Source organism: Vigna radiata, unplaced genomic scaffold (genome assembly GCF_000741045.1).
Source record: "Vigna radiata var. radiata cultivar VC1973A unplaced genomic scaffold, Vradiata_ver6 scaffold_407, whole genome shotgun sequence".
NCBI classification, from domain to species: domain Eukaryota; kingdom Viridiplantae; phylum Streptophyta; class Magnoliopsida; order Fabales; family Fabaceae; genus Vigna; species Vigna radiata.
The window spans coordinates 8,605-26,480 of record NW_014541815.1 but is presented as its reverse complement, the minus strand read 5'-3'; the positions used below and the strand labels follow the sequence as shown (position 1 = coordinate 26,480).

The 17,876-nt window shown below is 33.4% G+C and overlaps 2 long non-coding RNA genes across 6 annotated transcripts in view; both read right to left on the bottom strand.

The window, feature by feature from the left end:
- Nucleotides 1-12,466: 12,466 nt before the first annotated feature.
- Nucleotides 12,467-14,783, bottom strand: LOC111240671. 2 transcript variants are annotated; one of them, XR_002666173.1, is made up of 4 exons: nucleotides 14,426-14,783; nucleotides 13,764-14,042; nucleotides 13,074-13,137; nucleotides 12,960-12,970 (listed from the first exon to the last, which is right to left on the bottom strand). It is a non-coding gene; the product is annotated as an uncharacterized LOC111240671 (long non-coding RNA). The 2 variants fall into 2 exon arrangements; XR_002666172.1 differs by lacking the exon at nucleotides 13,074-13,137 and having other exon boundaries at nucleotides 12,467-12,970; nucleotides 13,928-14,042.
- Nucleotides 14,784-14,967: 184 nt separating this feature from the next.
- LOC106778359 overlaps nucleotides 14,968-17,876 on the bottom strand; it is a 4,933-nt gene continuing 2,024 nt past the window's right edge. For 3 of the 4 annotated variants that reach the window (XR_001377043.2, XR_001377042.2, XR_001377044.2), the window contains 3 exons: nucleotides 17,623-17,703; nucleotides 16,032-16,514; nucleotides 14,970-15,525 (listed from right to left, as the gene is read on the bottom strand). This is a non-coding gene — a long non-coding RNA (uncharacterized LOC106778359). Of the gene's footprint in view, nucleotides 15,526-16,031; nucleotides 16,515-17,622; nucleotides 17,704-17,876 lie in introns of all 4 variants that reach the window. The other variant, XR_002666171.1, reaches the window with a different exon arrangement.

Sequence of the window (17,876 nt, the reverse complement as noted above, 5' to 3'; positions counted from 1 at the left end):
ATTTCAAGTGCCGAAGAAAGAAGCACATCAAAGCGCCCGTTTGGTAAAGAAAGGTAAGGTTAGAGAACTAGGAGGAGAAGAAAAGTAAGATCTTGAAAAAAGAGTGTCTACAGTATAATCGACTAAAGTGGTTATCGAGTATGAGCGAGGAATTTGGATTGGTTAATGTTCAAGGATACAAAGTTGTAGTCCGTGTTAAAGTCAGATTCGTCAGGGGGTGGTTTTGTGGTGGTGTTGAGAGACCGACTGATTTTGATTAGGAGAGAAGAAGTAATTGGACGTTGGGTTACAGAAGACGGTGAGTATATGGGTTCAGATCAGGGTAGAGAACTAGTGCTGAGGGCTAATGATATTTAGAGGTTTAGGGGCGATGTTTGTTTTCTGAGGATCATAGTCGAAGAGGTTAACTCTTGAAGAAGGTTTTAGGATAAGCTGGAAGCGGTTGCGATAATAGTGATTACATGAAAATGGCTAGGATGTGTGACACTGATAACTGTTGAAATATCGTTACTTTTATATTTAAATTTGACACTAAACACACCCTTTATTACTTAGAAATTAGCTTGAAATTATATTTTGTGCTTAAGTTTGAGAATAAGAGAGTTAAAGGTAGTATTCTTGGTTTTATGCTTGGTTTTCCTTGATTTGGCAAGAATAAACATGAATTGGATGAAGGAAGTTGAAGTAGCAAGGAGCTGGACTCAGAAGAAGTGGAAGAAAGGCACCAAAGAAGAACCGCAGCCACCACTCAGTGCCAATTTCACTGCTGAGCGCTGGTCTTGATGATGAATCCACTGGCTAACACCTGAGCGTCAACGCTGAGGGGAAATTCAAGTGCCGCAGCCATTGTTGAGCGCCACTTTTACCGTTAAGCGCTAGCCTCTTTAGTGAGTCCACTGCCAAACGCCTGGGCGTCTAAGCCTGAGCGTTATTTCTGAGTGTCACACCTACCGCTTAGCGGTATTTTAGCGCTGAGCGCATTTTGCGTGGGCCTGGGCCAATTTTTCTGTTACTTTTATAAGCTATATAAGGATTTAGTCGACCTAGAGGGTCTATCTTTTGATATAAAGAGGCACAGAAACACTCTCTTCACCCCTCAAAGGCGGATTTTGGATGCGGAAGCTCCAATCTACAACTTTTAGGGTTCTATCTTTCATTATTTTCATCTAGTTTCACCATGTCTATGGTAAACTAAACATCCATTGTTGTTGGGGAAACGATGCAATCCTTTGAAACTCTCATGTATTGAATTGATCTTGATTATATATGCTTTATTTTATTAATTGTTAGGGTTTTTCCTCTACATTCTATGCATGATTTGTTTAACTCATTCAATTGAATGATCATTGAGTTTTTCGATATGGACACATACGGGAAAATCTAGACTTGAGGAAATTCTCTAGGGAGAAATATTACCTAAACATAGGGATAGGAGGACCGATTGCCTTTAAGCTTCTGTGCGAATGTAATGCATGATTAATTGTTAGGGAGACAAGACATTGTAAACTAGTAATTAGGAGTAGGCTTTCTTCACCGAGACATTGGGTTTAGGGTAAATTAGAAAGTGGCATTTACATTAATGAAGAAGTCGAATTCGTAAATACATGAGAATGGATAGGATAAGTCGGAAACCCCAACAACAACATCATTCCATAATTTTATCAACCATTCACCTACGTATTCTTTGGTCAATTGATCACAATTTGCATCCATGTTTATTTTCTGTTTTGCATTCTAAACCTAATTTTCATTTATCAAGTTTTAAATAATCAACAAATCACATGAATGTTTAGGCCAATGAGTCTCTAGGGAAAACGATACTTTGTCTTACCATTTATATTACTTGACACGATTCGGTACACTTGTCGGAGTCTTAACAGACACATGTTGAGGTAACTGAAGGAAACTAGTCCTAAAGCTACATTTGAAGATGCACCCGGGACTAGTACCAAGGCTGCCAAATCAAAAAAGAAAGGTAAAAAGTGTTTCTGTCATAGGTCAATGAAGAAGAGAAAGATAACAAAGGAGTAGTTGTTCACCAAAACCCTCTAAAGGAGCATGAAGGACTGAGACCAGGCTTGCCTGTACAGTTCAACAAAAAGCTCTGGGTTGTAAAAGAACTAAGAGTTGATGGGTTAATAGATATTGAATCTCCTACTTCTAGGAGAACCAAGAAGGTGAACAGGAAAATGCTGAAGACCAGTTGGTGTGCCAAAGGAAAGGACGACACCAAGATAAAAGATGTGACATGAGCTTATTGGGTCAAGCTAGTGACGTTAAAGAAGCGCTTGCTGGGAGGCAACCCAGTGCTCTGAAACTTTACTTTTAATTTTTGTTTTTGTTTTCGGTTTTTAATGTGTGTTTTCTTTTAATTTTTATTTTTATTGTGCTCTGCTTGAATGAACTAAACTGCCTTGATTCAACCATGCTCTATTTTATGTGATGGTTTTGCTTTATGAGATTATAGTGTTTGATTGAGGTTGAGATGATGCATGTTGATAAAATTTGTGAGACATGTGCTTGAGATAAAGTTTGATTAAAATACTGAGCATGATGTTTTTTTGAATTCTAGACCTTGAGAATATTACCTGTGAGAATTTTGAGCTTCAGAGTATTTTTGATAATTATTATTACTTTGGAAGCATGAATGATTTTGCCCAAATTTTCTGTGATTAAACTACTTGCCTGTAGGTTCCATATGATCAAGGTCATCTTTTGTTATCCCTTATGCTTTTAGTCTTCACATGATTTTTTCCCACTAGAAAGAGAACAATTTATTTTAACTTTTGAACCTTGAGCCTTATGCTTGTCTTGAAAAACCTTTTTGAAAATTCTTTACCTTGAGTTAAGTTGAGAATATTAGATGAGGTACTAATAAAGGTTCAAGTTTGGGGTTACCAGGTAACAACCCACTTCTCTAGTTAGTGAGCAATAAAAAGAAAAAGCAAGTGAAAAGCAAAGGCAAAAGAAAGGAAATATCAAGAGAAGAGAAAAGAGATAACTGCAAGGGAATACTGGGAAAAAGGAAGAGAGTTTGTTTTTGATGGTATCCACACAAATGTCTCTCTTAACTCAAGGAACTTTGTTGACCAGAAAAACCAATTTCCTTCTTAGCCCAGCCAAGTTACAAGCCATGAAAAGCCCTTGTGATGATAACCTGCTTGTAAGAATCTTTGATTATGGTTAAATGAAAGGCAAAATTAATTTGTGTGACATGGTAATAGCAGAGAGAAACACCACACCATACACCTGTGAGCTAAATGAGACACTCTTGTGTGCTTGAGTGATATACTTTTGAGTGCTTGAGTGAAACACTTTCCCTGGTGAGGAATAGTTCTCTGAATTTCTGATTGCATCTCTGCTTGGTTGATTGATCACTCTTAAGGATAGCACCTGTTAACAATACATCACATTGATTCTGATTGAATTAAAGCATCTGCACATCTTGACTGAAATCCTATGCTGAAATTAATAAAAGTGATTCTTTTTCTTGAAAAAGTTTTTGAAAAAGGTTGAGTCATTGTAGTGATTGTTCTGAAAAGCTGAGTTACAATTGTTTGCTTGAGGACAAGCAAAGTTATAAGTTTGGGGTTGTGATAACGGTTTAAAACACCGTTATTTGTTATGTGATTCTGATACCAAAAGCATCCTTTTTCACTTAGAAACTTGCTTGGACTCATGAGTTTTCAATAAAATGTGTGAACAAGAGAGTTGAGGTTGATTTGAATGATTTTGTGACCAAGTCCCCCTGTTTTGACAGAGATTGAAGTAATACTAGAAGAAGAAGTAAAAAGCCAAGAAGACAGAGCTCAGAAGGGGTCAAAAAGGAGGGAAAACACGAAGCCCGAGCGTCCATGAGCAAAAACTGCGCGAGCAAAATCGACGCTGGTCGCCCCGGTGGTGGCCCCCGACGCCCGGGCGACGGACCTTCGTAGCGTGGGCGTCCAAATCTGACGCCCAGGCCTTACATGACCCTCAATTCTTTCCCAGGCGAGCTTCCTGCGACGCTTGGGCGAGATTTCACTTGGATCGGGCCCTGTTTCTGCTCTGTTTTGATTCTTTTGGACCGGGTCGCACTCTGGGACGCGTCTGACACTATTTAGAGGACTTTAGGGCTCTAGGTTTTGCATCCCTGATAGAGAAGAGCATAGCAATATGTGACACCCGGGCACTGACGAGGACGGGGAGTGATCGCCGGTGCAAGAAGCATGGTGCAGGGGGCACGAACAAGGAGCGGCTCCTGGCAGGCTTCGAGTGGAAGGGGAACATGGACGAATCGAACATACACCGGAATGAGAGGGATCTAGAGACTGTATAGGTATGAGACTATACGGTTGAAGGATAGCTTAAAGGAATTGATTTGGCTACTCATATCAACAAATGCATTTNCTTTTCGGTAGCCTAACTCATAAGAACTCCATGGTTAAGCGTGCTTAACCTAGAGTAATTATGGGATGGGTGACCTTCCGGGAAGTTTTCTCGGAAAGTGTGTGAGTGAGGACAAAGCACACTAGAAAACCTCATGTTGATCTGTGGGGGCAGTCAGCAGTCCCTGTAAGTTGCCGGGGCGTTACACAATACACTCTTATCCAATTCTTAGTCTTCCATTCTCTCTTACTTTCTTCCATTGTTCATAGGGTTCCCCCATGTCTATGGGGAACTAATTTCTATTTGTTGTTAGGGAATGATGCAACCTTGTAAACTCTCATGTATTTGAATTGATTCTTAATTTCATATGCTTTTTCAGTAATTGTTAGAGTAACTCATCTGTTTTATTCTTGCTTATACAATAGCATTATCTATGAGTTGCATGAGTGTCGGAAGGTTCCTTTCAATTCAGGTCCTTGTTGAATTACTCCTAAGGGTTATATTTCTCAGGGATGAGGGTATGAGTCTTAGTCATCTTAACCTCTTGATCTTCACATCTTTGTACGAGGAATGCTAGGAATTGTATGAACTAGTAATTAAGGATAGACTTATTTACCGAGGGATCGGGTTTAAGTGATTTAGTGAGGGACGTTGGCATTAATGAATAAAGAAGAATTCTTATATACATGAGAGGGAACTTGGTGAAATCTAACCCCAACAACATACCCATCTCATATAAATCAACCTCCGTTCATCTCTGTGCTCTTTTGCCATTGATCAATTGCATTTTATTTTCTTTATTATTTTTGCATCCCAAATCCATGATGTTTTTTATTTTCAGTCTTAATTAGTCCTGTTTTCACACAACTGTTCAGCGCCGAGAGTCCTCTGGGATACGATACTTGGTCTTACCATTTTATATTACTTGTGCGACTCGGTACACTTGCCGATTTGCCCCAACAACAGTCGACTTTCCTATTTGCGCAGTCAACTACGTTTTTCCGCTGCACACGAATTTTCATTGCATTTCAAGAAAGTTTGTAAAGTTTCATACTTTGATTTAAAGATTGCGAAAAGATTATGATTTTGATAAACCACCAATTTNCCCCCCCCCCCCTCTTTTTGGTGTAAAAAGAAGCCTACCTGTTTTCCAACAAGATAGCGCTGAGCGGTGGCTCTGATTCCTCTTTTCTTCACTTTTCAACAATCTCTTAAGTCCAACTCTTGTCTTCTTCAACCTCTATCATTCAATTCTTAATAAATCCTTCCAAATCATGGGAAAACCAAGCATAAAACCAAGAAAACCAACCTTTACTCTCTTGTTCTCTAACTTAAGCAAAATTGCATGATTTCAAGCTAATTCTAAGTCATAAAGGGTGTGTTTAATGTCAAATTTAAGTATGAAAATAACGGTTTTTGAACCGTTATCATCAGATAACGCATTTAATTGAGTTAACCAAACATCATAATCATGAAATAAACCTAGACTTAACCATCCATATATAGTATGAATGTTGAGCTATCGCGGGTCATGCACTTATGGTGGCCTCTATTGCTATGCAGAGCCATTGCCAATGGGTTTTATCCTACCACACACACAAGGTTGGTCTGTTCCGCATCTTAGATCATACTGGGGCACCTAGTCTAGGACCTCTTACTACTCTCACCACATGCATCACTCCTTTCTAACCTTGGATGCCCTTCATTCCTATATAAATAATTTATATGATGTGCTAGACCTGGAGAGCACTTAATGCACATTTTCTACCTTAAAATGGATACCCTTCATCAAATTTATGTACTCTAACCCATCGAAACTCACTTCCACCTATTCTCATGCAAAAGTTTATCATACTAATGGTCCAAACAAGTTAGAAATGGTCTAACACCAGACCATAAACTCTCTGTTTCAGGCCAGACCTATTTCTTTAGAATTTCACTAACAAAACCTCTATAATAGAATTTAAAACACTCCTAAATCAATATATAACCTCATATTTAATTCACTATCAAATTTCTATCCACTCAAAGTGGCAACAAGTTTCAAATGACCTTACAAATTGTCCTAAATTGTTGTCTCTCCTCTTAGACCCTTAATTTTGAAACCCACATATCAACCCCCCGCCCCCCTTTAATCCTAAAATGACCTATAACTCCACATAATTCTTTCTCCTCAACATTTCACTCAACTTGACACCACAAATTTCAATATAACATAATTCATGACAATAACCAAGCCTACATATATCATTAATGTACACTAACATCATTCAACTAAGTATATTCATTCAAACACACTCAATAATAATACAAATAATTTCAAGAATAACATTCAACATGTATTGGTCTTACACACTATCAAATATTAATTCGAAATTCATAATTTAACTAAAATAAAACACTAGCTTCCCTTACCTTAAAGAGATTACTACCAAGCTTTACACGATGCACTAGCCTTGTTTCGAGCTCAAGGAACTCTAGATAAATGCCTACAAAACACAAAAACATGATCAAAGCAAATCCTTAGGACCTTTGATTAACAAAGAGATAGAAAAGGAAGCCAAATGACAAATGTGAAAGAATCCCCAATGCATAGCCTCAAACTAAGAATTAATGGAAAAAAAGTCGAAACTTACTTACTCTAGAATAGAAATTGATCGGTAGATGATGGAGAATGCACTGCAGTAATCTCCTAGGAACTTCCTGATCGTCAAACAGATCATTCAGGAATAAGAAATGTTAGAGAGAAGGGAAAGGGAACTCAGAGAAAGAGTTCTAAAGAGATGGTTGGTGTTTTAGATAACGAGACAAATTTATGAAATTCTATTTATGTTATTGAATTATTTTAAAATTAAAATACTAACTCTCATTATTTTCAAACACATGTCAACTCTAATACTCTTTTTTTTGTTCTTACAAAATGTGAGAAATAAATTTTATTTTATATAACTTAAATATATAATAAATAAATACTTCCAAATATATAATCTGTATTGCATTTGGAAGTATTTATATAAAATAAAATGCATATAAATTTATTATATATATAAAATGCATTTGGAAGTATTTATATAAAATGCAATACAGATTATATATTTGGAAGTATTTATTTATTATATATTTAAGTTATATAAAATAAAATTTATAAAATTTAAAAAATATAATTAAGATAAATATATTTTCGCATATAAATTTAGTTGATTATTTTTTAATTATTAACCTTTAATACCAATATGAGAATGATAAGTTTAAATAATTAAGACGCAAAAAACTAGATTAATTCATAAAACTAATAAATGCATTACAAACATTTTATCTTAATGACAAATCACTTCATAAACAATTAATATCACAAACTTATAAATTAATATAAATAATACTTCAAATTATTAACCAATCAAATTTGTGGATAATAACAAAAATATGTCAATAAAGTATTGTAATTTACTCTCCTTTTTCTTTCTCTCTTTTTAGTTTTTTCATTTTTTTTCTTTTCATTCTTTTTCCTTTTTCTCCTCTTCCATTTCCATCTTGCCTCTATTGTTTGTCAGAAATTGTCAGCATTGCATTGGTCATCTCCTCCTCTTCCTTCTTAAACTTTGAGTGTCAATATGGTCATTGTTGTCATTGTTGCGACTCTATCATAGTGGTGCCTTCATCGCTATTGTCAGTAATTATGACTTCTCCTCCTCTGTTCTTATTCTCTTATTCTTCTCTTCTTTTCACCCTTCTCTTTTTGTAAAAAATATTTTATCAAGCTTGACAAAAAAAATATTGTTTATTTTATTGACGAATTTTCCATCATAAAAATTATAAATTACGAATAAAATTTATCAACATAATTGATTGTCAGATACATTACTAATAAAGGTATATAGTAGTAATACAAATTTTAATTTAGTGAAAGATCTTACAAACATATTATTCATTGACAAATTGATAAGTGATTGATATTATAAAATTCATCTGTATATTTAGTTTAGTGAATGTTCCGGTCGGATTCATGTCCTACTCTTTCTTCACAATTTCTCCTATCGTCCGGTCGCTCCAAGCTCCCTTTCTGTCGCTTCTTCAAAGATCTTTAGTTCAATATTGAGCTTCCTCCTATCCAGACCGACCGGGTACCTGCTAAAGGCACTCCTACGCTCAAGTCAGTTGGCAGTTAAAAGGTAGAGATAGAGAGAGAAAGTAACTAGTAAGAATAAATGAGCATTCAATGTAACCAACTACCTTTCATCTTTGACCTATATTTATAGTTTCTGTCGTGGGCCTGTGATTAGTTAGATCTTAATTACAGCCCAATCCCTGGCCCATCCTTACTTATCGTGTTTTACCTTAATCTAATTTAAATGTTACCTCCATCTTAATAGTGACTCACGTGTCGCTCCGATCGTTTCGGACGGTCGGTTTATGGAACGAATCCAACACCTTGTGGCAATATCACAAATATCGTCGTCCGCTAGTGGGATCGTCCGTCACGTCCGGTCTGAAGCAGTAGCAGAATAGAGGGAGTAGCAAATATGCAGATTTTCGTGAAAACCCTTTGAAGGTTGCTATCTGCTAGTGGGATCGTCCATCACGTCCGGTCTTCTATATGCTGAGATCATGCCCGGACGTCTAGCATGTTCCATCCGGTCCATAGGGTATAGTGAATAAATTTAGTTTTATTGGTATATCAATATTGTTGCCGAGTAAAGATAAAAGTAGAATTTAAAAAGTATTGAAGTGATGATAAAAAGTATGTATCATTTAATTCTTTCTTTTAGTTTTTACTTTTGTTACTCAAATATAGTTATTCAAGAGTCATGCTAACTATGGAGAATAAAAAGAAAGTATGGTAGCAAGGCAATTATAGGACGAGTTAATTAATGTTAATAACCGAAGGATTAACCTGCCTAATGAAACAAAATTGTAAGAACTAATGTGTCAGATTTTGTGAGGGACCAAAACTGCTAGTGTGAGAATGTTTTAGGCCTTATTCATTGTGGATTTGGGAGAGAGTAATTGAGAGGATTTGATGATAAATCTTTTTGTTGTTTATTTGAATAGATTTGGAGGTAAGTGAAAGTGAATTTGAAAATAAATTTTTTTAATCTGTCGCATAAATTAAATCCTACACTAATTTTTACAAATTTTACTTTCAAATTTGTTCTCACTTACCTCCAAATCTATTCAAATAAACAATAACAAAAAATTACCTTCAAATCCTCTCCATTATTCTCCTCCAAATCCATTCAAGTCAACATAGACAAAATTTTTACATAATTCTCATATTAGTATTGATTGAATTGGGTAGGTTTATTATTTAGATCAATTGTGGAATTCTCCTTTGTTTCTCATATAGAAATGAAAAAACAATGAGAATGAAAGATAAAGGAGGTTGATCGATTTCGATTTCTATAAAGTAATAAATCAATGAAAGAAATTATGTGACGTGTAATGATTGAAATTAACTTAAGATGAAAAGAAATTCAATAAAAAAAAAATTAAATTAAATAGAAAAACAGTTGATTTTCAAATGTACTTAATAAAAAAGTTACACCACTAAGGAGGTGGTCAAAGAACTAATTAGTGTGAGAATTGTTAGAAGATTAAAATACTCAGATAATCAATTTTGTTTCACGTGAAACACAGGAAATAACAAGTTGAATATCTAACTTAAAATATCTGGACATGAATTCGTCGTGAAGAAACATAACACCGACACTCATGTTTATTTTATAAAATAAACATATACAAGTACTCAATTACTATTCTACATCAATAATAAACATACAATAAAAGTTTATGATTTTTTATTTATTAAAAAATAAATATTTTATTAACGGACTTTTTAAATGTAATTTGTACAAAGTTTAGGATATTAGATGTAATTTCGTTTTTGTTTAAATTTTATATTGGTTGTTATAAATAATAATCAAAATAATATTTTTCTCAAAAAATTCGAACTCATATTTTCGGGTTTTACTTTTTGTTTTTGGCATTGCAACTTCCGTCAAAGGTTGTTATCACACATCGCGATTTGCCACACATAGCTACAAGTGGTCGGTAACATTTTATTTGTTCATAATTTTTAAATTTTTTTTTTATTAAAGTAGGATAATTTTAATTAAAATTGGAATGAAATTAGAGTTAAGATTCAAATCAATTTAAGCTAAATAATTAAAATTAATATTTTTATAGAGTCAATGATAATGTATTTTGTAAAGACTTCAAACATTTCTATAACCTTCGATTTTCAAAGTATTCATCCTTCTTTTGGATACTAGTCCTCCTTAAGATGAAAGTGGGTTGTGGTCGCAGAAGACATTATGACGTTCAAGTCAGCTTCTCATGTCAACATGTATTAATTGCATAATTAATGAAAACTTAAATCATATTTTTCGTAATAAGTGTTATTTATTCTTATTGTATGGGCATTTTTACCTAGATAGGCCTGAATCCAATGGCCAAAATACCTATTTCTCTTGGATTGTTGATAACAGTTCAAAAACTGTTATTTTCATACTTAAATTTGACATTAAACATACCCTTTATGACTTAGAATTAGCTTGAAATCATGCAATTTTGCTTAAGTTAGAGAATAAGAGAGTCAAAGTTGATTTTCTTGGTTTTATGCTTGGTTTTTCCATGATCTAGTAGGTTTTATCTGGAATTGAATGAAGGTGGTTGAAGAAGACAAGAGTGGAGCTTAAGAGAAGGTGGAAAAGTGAAGAAAAGAGGAATCGCAGCCACCGCTCAACGCCAACCATGTAAGGGGATTCTCTGTCAGACACTCAAGCGCCACCGGTGGGGGGGGGGGGGTGAATTGGAGTGTCGACCCTACCGTCGGCAGCCAAATCATCGCTGGGCGGTGTACTCTTCAGAGAAGTCTCTGGCCAACTCTTAAGTGCCAGCGCTGAGGGGTGAACCTAAGTCACGCACCTACCGCCGGGCGGTAAAGCCACCGCCGGCTAGTAAAGCCACCGTCGAGCGGTGTACTATTGGGCCTAGGCCAGTTTCTGCTTCGATTTAAGAAATTATAAATAGTTTTGCACGACCTAGATGGTCTATCTTTCGGCAAAAAGGACGCAAAAACACCTTCTTCACTCCTTGGAGGCGAATTTTGGATGCAAAAGCTCCAACTTATAAAATCTAAGGTTATCTTTTTATTCTTTCCATTATTTTCATCTAATTTCACCATGATTATGGTGAACTAAACCTCCACAGTTGTTGGGGAAACGATGTAATTCTATTGAAACTCTCATATATTGAAATTCTTGCTTTATTCATATGCTTTCTTATATCAATTGTTAGAGTTTTTCCTCCATTATATTTGTGTGCTTTGTTCAAGACATTATTCATTAGCATAATCTTTGATTCTATCTATATGGACACGTATAAGTAGGTCTAAACATGAGGAAATTTTCTCGGAAACAATATTACCTAGACATAGGGATAGAAGGACCAATTTCCTTAAGCTTTTGTACGAATTAATGTAATGTATGATCAATTGCTAGGGAGACTAGACATAGTAAACTAGTAATTAGGAGTAGTCTCTTTTCACTAAGACATTGGGATTAGGGTAATTTAGATAATGGTATTAACATTGATAAAGAAGTAGAATAAACACTACAAGAAAAAACATAATTATCTACGACCCAAATCCGTATATAAGGCCCAAAATCCGTATATAATATTTAGTTATATACAGATTACATACGGACAAGAATTCGTATATAATACTGTCCTAGCTAATTTTATATACGGATAATCCCTATGTAATTTATATACAGATAATCCGTATGTAAATTATATACGGATAATCCGTATGTAAATTATATACGGATAATCCGTATGTAAAATCCATATATAATTAAAAATATAATTACATATGGAAAAATCCATATGTAAGTATGATTTTATAAAAAAATAAATAAATAAATTATCCTTCACTACAAGAAAAAAACACAATTCCTTCACTACAAGAAAAAATACAAAGAATTACTTCTACATTTTGTAACAGTTCCTGACCAAGTAGACACTTGCGCCTAAAAAATTAAAAAAAGATTGAGTTAAAACACATTTCAATATATATGGACAAATAAAATATTTAAAGAAAATTTTAAAAATCATTAGAAGTTCTCTAACATATGATGGCTTAGAATCAGGGGATAAAAAAAACAATCAAATTGAACCACAAATCTCAGAAAAAATTTAGAAACCATTAATAGTTCACTGACAATGGCAATGACAAGGGAAAACTTACCCCATAGTAAGCTTTCTTTATTTCGGAAGAACGTGCTTTCTTACTCACACCAAGAATATCATAATAGTCTCTTGCCAAAAATGTTGTAATAGAATTAGGGGAAAACAAATTGGTCATCAACATGAATGTGACAACTAACAAGTATGCATTCGGAAGCAAAGAAAGTACTGAATTGAGTGAAAGGTAAACGAACTTGAAACTCCTTTTGATTCCATTAATAGCAAAAATCAAGTCAAAGTATATGATGCATAATTTTAAAATTTATACCTNAGCCATGAATTAATCTAGATGCCTCCCAATATTTATTTACAGCGCCCAATANTTACCATTTCTTCAAATTAAAGCCACCTCCAACTGCAAATGGATAAAGAGGAGCAGGTGAGCATAAACAATAATTCAAAAGCATGTAACACTTAAATTAGATTCAACATTGCAAGAAAACAAGATATGGACCTACATTCAATTCATTATGAACTGTGTCTTTAAAAAGATTGCCCCAAATTTCANACGCGAGTGTAGTGCTGGATACAAAAATTGCATAATATAAACNATCTTTGTCACGTTCAACAGCCTTAAAACGTTCATCATTTTTAAATATAAACACGACTTTGCTGAGTGAGGTCCACACATAATAAACTAAGACATTGAATGAGATTTTGATAACTAAAAATATTGTTCAATTCAAGTCCCTCTTNTAAGATCATGTTTTAATGATAATAAACTAAAANGAAATCTTAGGATTGTATTAATGATTTAAAATGTGATTTAGGAGAAATCAATTAAAAACCCAAAATTTCAAAACAGAGCATACTATATATAATTTCTTTACAGCAACAAAAACAAAAATAATTTCTTGTAAAAGGAACTAACTACCAAGTCATGAATAGGAGTATAAGATACAATCAATGTTCAATAAATTGATGAAAATCAATTTGTAGCTAAGAGAAACACATAATATATGAAAAAGTACTTTTGGAACTACTGTAAGCTAGGATAAAGACTTATTAAACAATTAAATTCTAACTATTACATTCATCCCAAGCCAATATCNACATTCATTTTTAGAAAGGCATTCTCCCTTTAAGTATTAAAACTAGAGAAATAAATATAACGAAATTCAAAGAAAGACGTTATTATAATTATACACCTGTTAGTCTTTTAGCCACCTTTGGCACTTCACTATGTTCCATGCAACCATTAAAAGTACATAGTCTATAAGTTTGTTCAAGAACCTCAGATAAGCAATTCTCCATGATTGCGAAACTAGTAATGAACCTAATAATTAGCCCAAAAGCCTGTGAAGAATCTTACCCCAAGCTCATGTATAATGCTCCATAAATGTAAGTGAGAAAGAGTGATCATGCTTGTTAACCTGTAAATATTGGTTTGGAGGCTGCTTGATATTAAATGATGCCTTTTTTTTGTCCTGCCATCAATTAATTTTACATAAATGAACCAATCTAATGACTTGTATTAGTAATTTGGAAAACATTATACAAAGATACAACTGAAGTTAAGACATTAAATTCTAGCAAAGGAAATGGAAGACAAGTACGCAGTGGGATTTTATGAATTAAAAAAAATGGTCCCTGCATGTTATTCTTTTATCCATTTAGCCAATATACAAATTTTAAAGAAAATGATTATACAAAATACTTCAAACCTAGGGAAATGCTTCCAGGGACAATATTAAAGATTTTTATAAGAAAAGTCAAAACAAACTAAGAATTGTATAATTGATTCTTGACCATGAGATAATGGCCTTTGAATAAGTGAAATGAAGAAAACAAAATTGATATAAATGCTCACCCCCATTTGATATCGCTTTTAGCCGTATGAGAATCCAGTTGTATGACAACATATGGATCACTTGTTTCCTGGATGACACAAAATAACATATATAAATAGTTAATAGAAATTATAGAATAATAATCAGTTGTATGAATTAACTAAAAAATTGGGGGTAACAGGGATGACTGTTAGATACAAGTCGAACTAAAATGTAGTACACATTTCATATCATTGGAGAACTATAATTAGGGTGGTAATTTAAAAGAAATAAAATCCAACCCACAGATCCATGGCAGGAAATAAGCTTGAGAAATAAGTTTGACACGAAAATATATTTGCAAATGGAAAAACGAAAACACGAAAATTAAAATATATATATATATATATATATATATATATATATATATATATATATATATATATATATATATATATATATATATCCACATAAAAGTGTGAAAAAAATACATTAAAAATCACAAAGTGATTATAATTTTTACGTAATAAATCATGTCAAACACTTTACAATATTGACATATATTTATATTATATGTAAACATTATACTAATATCTAAATTTTTAATTAATGTAACAAATACAAATACATTAACATCACCAAAAACAAATACAAATACAAAACATATAAAAGTTAAAAATAAGTGTACAAAGCAAACTTAACATTATTCATCCAATAAGTCCAAGAGATTGAAACCAACAATTCTAAGGCACCAATTTATACCCTTCTATCCCTAACTAATGATTTAGTAACCACAACAAAACAATGATTCAAACAATCTACTAAAACCCCTTTTGAGTTANAAATTATAAAAGCAAATTAATTAACCGGATTAACTATGGGACATAAATCACCTGGCACTGAAGGCAAATATGAAAAAAACATGAAATGAGAAGAAATACTATACTCAAAAGACCTCTGNCACATTTCAGNTAAACCAACCACGANAAATTGNTGGAANTCTGGTATGCTACAAATGATCATTCTGACATTTCACTGGCTGTTATTTTGTGAAAATTTTGTACATTTAAAGAATTGAAGCTTGAGGCGTATAAAAGGCTACAATGGTCGGTTACCATATTTCAGCTTCATCTTAATTTAACTGCAGAAAACAGATCAATATCAGAAACATTTCTGAATATATATCAAGCTTAATGGCAATCAAGTGATAACCAAATAAAAAAAAGAAGTATATATAGTGNATTTTAATGGAATGGAGAATAGAGACTCAAGTATTGAACAATAGTACAAGAGNTAGTTATTCAAACTGTATGATTTTAGTTATAGAGGGAAGAAAAGAAAAGAGATCAAATATCAAGAGATTGATGTTTGACTTGATTCTATGTAATGTATTACAAAGTATTTACGGGTGTATAAAATTGAGCATATTAACCTATATTTACACGAATCATAATCCTATTTAATTAGTGAAACTAATCATGATGTAAGAAATTATGTTTGACCAATAGTAAGAGATAATGTAAAAGAGGAAAACCAAATAATAATATGAGGTACTCTTATTAATTGATATCATATTTTCATATGCAAGANTGATTAACATATACAGTTAATGGAGCNAATTCAAGGTAAATCAGAGATTCATAGTACCTTCAATTGTGTACCCACATAGGATCCAAAGAGAAAAGTTTTTCGCTTCTTGTGGCAGAAGCAGAAGCAGGAGCTCTTGGTGGTNGAGCATGTACACTAATTGGGAGAACCCATTCCGTTTTCTCCCTTGCCTCGACCAAAAGAGGATGATCATACCTGTGGTTCAAAAAATCGTTTATGCCATTGACAACAGTAGCTTATGCCTACATGTGAGGTCTACTACAGGAGATATTTCCTTTCCCATCGAGCCTGGGCCTCGTAGAACTCTGCTAGAGTCCNAGCCTGTGCTGTTGCTTCACCTTACCCTGATGGAATTGCACCAACTGCTCTGCACTGGAACTTCTCTTCAACATCCTATACTTGATTTGTCATTTCCTCTCTTTCAGCTAAAATAGCAGCCACACTTGTTGGAACGAAGTCTTTCACACAGTATATAACAATGAAATATTTATCCCTTAGCAGCAAGGTACCTCCTGTTAACATCTATAGCAAAACAAGAAAAAATCACTCTTTTCAAACTAAAATGGACAGAGCTAGCAGTGCTTCATGTCTAAGCGATACATTCAAAATACATTCTCAACCAAACTCTCCTAAACACCCTCCTAAAATCACTCTTAACTACCATAGACGAACTAGAACTGATTCATACCAATACCTATACAATTCTTTATTAATCAAACTCTAAGAAAACAAAAAACACCGAAATGAACAAAACAGATATGTGATAAATGCTCACCCCCATTTGATACCACTTTTAGCCGTCTGAGAATCCAGTTGTTTGAAAACATATGGATCACTTGTTCCCTGGATGACACCAAAATAACAAATATAAATAATTAATAGAAATTATAGAACAATAGCCAGTTGTATGAATTAACTAAAAAATTGNGAACAATAGGGATGACTGTCAGATACAAGTCGAACTAAAATGTAGTACACATTTCATATCATTGGAGAACTATAATTAGGGCGGTAATTTAAAAGAAATAAAATAACCAACCCAAAGATCCATGGCAGTTAAATTGAACCCTTTTTTCAACTTTATAAAGAGTTGACCATCATAAATTTCATGAATAAATTCCCTGTAGATACCCAAAATAATGTTGTTAAACATGCTATTATTCTAAGGAAATCTTGTGAAAATACTACTACTACCACAACAACAACAAGCCTTATTTGATTAGATAAGGGCAACATAGGATCAACTTCTGTCAAATAAATTCCCTCTGCCAACAATCACCATTGCAAACTATGAAAAAATTAAATGCTATAAATATCATATCCGTTTACTATCTAGTATTCTTATATATATATACACTATAAAATTCAGCTATGCAAAAAATGTTCAAAAATATAAGTATTGGATTTCAGTAAGCATTTAATCACAGTGCTGTTTACAGGTGTTAGTAATTATTATTTTTTGTTAATTTTAGGAAACTTAACTAGAAAACAATTTCAAACTAAGACATTCAACCTGTCTAAGAGATGCTTTCAGTTTCAATATAGTTCAGCTTCTGAAATCATAGTACAACAATGCAAAATATAATTTGCATAAGGGTTAATTGGCTAAAACAATGTATAAAGAACAAACCTGCTCTATATCAGCAAGTAGAATGTCAATTGTAGCATGTGGGGACTCCAAAAATTCCAACAACTTTGCAGATAGCTCCTCCTAAAAGTAATGTCATTTAATAATTTAATTTTAAAAAGTACCAAGATTCTCTTCTAAAATGGAAATACACTATAACAATACCAAGATTCTCTTCTAAAATGGAAATACACTATAACAATACTTAATTTTAAAAAGTACCGACATTCTCTTCTAGCATATGCAGATTTCTAATA